Here is a 3,968-nt window from a genome sequence, read left to right as displayed (position 1 = left end):
AGGAAGCCTGTGCTGGGTGGAAGGAAGGAAGGAAGACAGGGTGTCAGTCCAGGGCAACCGTCACCGAAAACACCAGTATTGAAGAAAGGGCCTGAGCTGTCCGCCATTTCCCTAAGTTATTGGTCCATTTCTTCATGTTGGTGGGAATGCCCTTTCGTTTTAAAAAAAAAAAACTATTGGAAGAGAGTAATTTCCGAGGAACTGATGCTTTTGAATTATGGTGCTGGAGGAGACTCTTGAGAGTCCCGTGGACTGCAAGAAGATCAAACCTATCCAAAAGGGTTAAAGGCCTGGAAACGATGCCTTATGAGGAACGGCTTAGGGAGCTGGGTATGTTTAGCCTGGAGAAGAGACGATTAGGAGGTGATATGATAGCCATGTTCAAATATATCAAAGGATGTCATATAGAGGAGGGAGAAAGGTTGTTTGTCTCCAGAGAAGCAGACGCGGAGCAATGGATTCAAACTACAAGAAAGAAGATTCCACCTAAACATTCGGAAGAACTTCCTGACAGTGAGAGCTGTTGGACAGTGGAATTTGCTGCCAAGGAGTGTGGTGGAGTCTCCTTCTTTGGAGGTCTTTAAGCGGAGGCTTGACAGCCATCTGTCAGGAATGCTTTGATGGTGTTTCCTGCTTGGCAGGGGGTTGGACTGGAATCTTCTTTCTTGTAGTTTGAATCCATTGCCCCATGTCCACTGATCCTCATAAGGCATCGTTTCCAGGCCTTTGACCATTTTGGTTGCCCTCCTCTGGACACGTTCCAGCTTGTCAGTATCCTTCTTGAACTGTGGTGCCCAGTGAAGGTCTGGCAGAGAGGCCTCAGATATCCCAGATTACAGCTTGCTGTAAACCACTTTGATATATTTTCATGGCATACGTACATACGTCTTCTGATAGATACATCAATAATCAACAGTACATCTTCCCAACACATACTTACTGGGGCGGAGGCTGGTGCCGGAGGAAGCTGCTTAGTGGCAAGCTCTTTCTCAAATTCTAGGCCACCCCTAAAAATATTGGAAAGAAAGCAGAACCAATGAGCACTTATACGTATTTGAAAGACAAGATTCCCACTCCTCTGGATGGATTCAAGGCTGTGGGCTTTCAGCTTCTCTGAGATTTAAGGAGTGGTCTTGGGTGCGTTCCTTGTGCTCTGCCTCAATGCTTCCTTCTGTAAAATGGGAATGGTCACTCAACCAGGAAGCTCACACTTAGCTAGGAGCTAAAGGGCACATTAAACCGAGATTATGGGCACAACGCAATGTCTAGGCGCACTTTTTAATAACAAGAGTACAAAGCTGAAAATGAATTAACTGCAGCTAAAATATTATGTTCCTTTTTTACATGGTTGGTCTAGTCCTTCCCCAAATGGAGGCAGTGAGAGATTTTACTTTCTTGGGCTCCATGATCACTGCAGATGGTGACAGCAGTCACGAAATTAAAAGACGCCTGCTTCTTGGGAGGAAAGCAATGACAAACCTAGACAGCATCTTAAAAAGCAGAGACATCACCTTGCCAACAAAGGTCCATATAGTTAAAGCTATGGTTTTCCCAGTAGTGATGTATGGAAGTGAGAGCTGGACCATCAAGAAGGCTGATCGCTGAAGAATTGATGCTTTTGAATTCTGGTGCTGGAGGAGACTCTTGAGAGTCCCATGGCCAAACTGCGGGAGGCAGTGGAGGTTAGGGGTGCCTGGCGTGCTCTGGTCCATGGGGTCACGAAGAGTCACACACGACTGAACGACTGAACAACAACAGTTCTTCCCCTGCCCACCCCCCTAATATTCTTAAGAGGGTCTCTTCTACAGTCTTCAGAGAGTAGCTGAAACTGGGGAGGTACTCCTTTCCTTCCACTCGGCAGTTTTAATCTGAAATCTTAGGTGCATTACTGCACCCAGAACTCAAAAACTGCTTGCAGTAATGAAATTCATTATTGCAAAACATGCCTAGGACAGTGGGAATTTGGAGGGGAAGGGTTGCCAAATGACCTGAGAAAGGCCTCCTCCTGTGCCTTGAAGAACAGCTTGGTCAACAGAAATCAGTAAGTGGGGCTTTTCCCCAGCTTGCAAGAGAAGCACCAGTCCATCTTTCATTATGATCCCATGGCAAATAACCCTCCTTAAAATTAGTATGAGAGATTGGCACAGTTGCCTGTTAACAACAGCTGATCAAAACTGTTGTGAAAGGCACAGGAGCGGAAGCTGGGAAATAAAGTTGGCAACCTGAGCTGCAAGAGGAGCCTCAAAGAAGAGGCTTGCCAAGAGGCTAGAGAGCAGGCAGGTGGCAATGGGGACAGGTGTGCCAAGCAGTGAAAGCAAGGCCTGGAGTAGCTCGTTGCTGCTCCACAGAAGATGGGAGAAGGCAGCAAACAGAAGAGGAGAAGGCAGCAAACAGAAGGCAGAAGCAGATGCTTGAAAACGAAGAACATTTAAAAGCATTGGTGTGCACAAGCTGGCATCAAAAGGAGCAAAAAGCGGTACCTTTCCGTTCAGCTCCGGACCTTCAGGGTGCTACAGCCGCACTCTGTGCAGATCTGCAAAATTCTGGGAGATGCTTATGGGTGCCCAGCGATTAATCTGAAACTGATTTTTTTTTTTCTAATGGCGTTCACTACTGCCCACGGGGACGTAGGATCGCCAGCACGAGCCAGCATTTGCCGCTCTGCTCTGGCCAGTAAAACTGTTTTCTGCCAGGGATCTGAAAAGCCGGTAAACTCCAGGTTCCGTCCCCCTCCCCTCCCAGGCCCCGCCCCTGAGATCCACCTGCCCCTCCTTTGGGCATTCCAGGCAGGCTGCAATCCCCAAGGGCAAGCGGGTTGGAAGGGGCCAAAGCTCAGCAGGCAAACAGCAGCTCTGCAGGGCGAAAGAGGGGGCTCCATCCCTGGCATCGCCTGCTAAGCAGGTCAGGGAGCCTGAAACTACTGAGTTCTTGCCGGAAGGAGTTGCGGGTAAAGCCAGGCTCCGTAGACTCCAGATACAAGCACCACTTCCTATGCCAGCTCCCTGTATCCCCGGTTTCTTGACTGCAATCCCTCGCCCTGCTCCTTTTTTAACATAGAACTGTAGAGTTGGAAGGGACCCGAGGGTCATCTAGTCCCACCCCCTGCAATGCAGGCATCTTTTGCCCAGCATAGGGCTCGAACCCATGACCCTGAGAGCAAGTGTCTCTAGCGAATAAAGTGTCCCAGGAACATACAAAGAGCATTCGCCAGATCATGCCAATGATCTGCTCCCATCTGTTGATCAAAACCCCCTCCCAATCTCTGAGCATCTGCTGGATCAGGCCAGTGGCCCGTCTACTCCAGTGTCCTATTCTCACAGGGGCCAACCTGAGGACCCAAAGGGAAACCACCAGCCCCAGCAGGATCTGAACACAAGAGCAATTCTCCTCTCCTGTGGTTTCCAGCAATGGGGATCCAGAAGCATTGCTGCCTCCAGCCGAGGAGGGAAGAACACAGCTTTCATGGCGAGTGGCCATTGATATCCCTTTCCTCTGTTAATTGGTCTAATCCCCATCAAGGCTAGTGGCCCTCACTACCTCCTGCGGGAGGGAGTTCCACAATTTAACTATGTGCTGTGCATAAATAAGTACAGTGGTCCCTCGGTTTTTGAATATAATCCATTCCGGAAGACCATTTGACTTGAGAAACGTTCGGAAATTGAGGTGCAAAAGGGCGGTCTGCTAATTCAATCGTGAAAATTGTGAAGAACAACTGATACACACAGCAGAAGCCGTTCGACTTCCGAGGCGCGTTCGAAAACGGAAGCATTTACTTCTGGGTTTTCAGCATTCAAAAACTGAAACGTTCGGCAATGGAAGAAGAGAAGAAGAAGAGTTTGGATTTGATATCCCACTTTTCACTACCCAAAGGAGTCTCAAAGCGGCTCACATTCTCCTTTCCCTTCCTCCCCCACAACAAACACTCTGTGAGGTGAGTGGGGCTGAGAGACTTCAGAGAAGTGTGACTA

The sequence above is a fragment of the Lacerta agilis genome, chromosome 6 (genome assembly GCF_009819535.1).
Source record: "Lacerta agilis isolate rLacAgi1 chromosome 6, rLacAgi1.pri, whole genome shotgun sequence".
NCBI classification, from domain to species: domain Eukaryota; kingdom Metazoa; phylum Chordata; class Lepidosauria; order Squamata; family Lacertidae; genus Lacerta; species Lacerta agilis.
Note: the sequence above shows the minus strand (reverse complement) of the source record.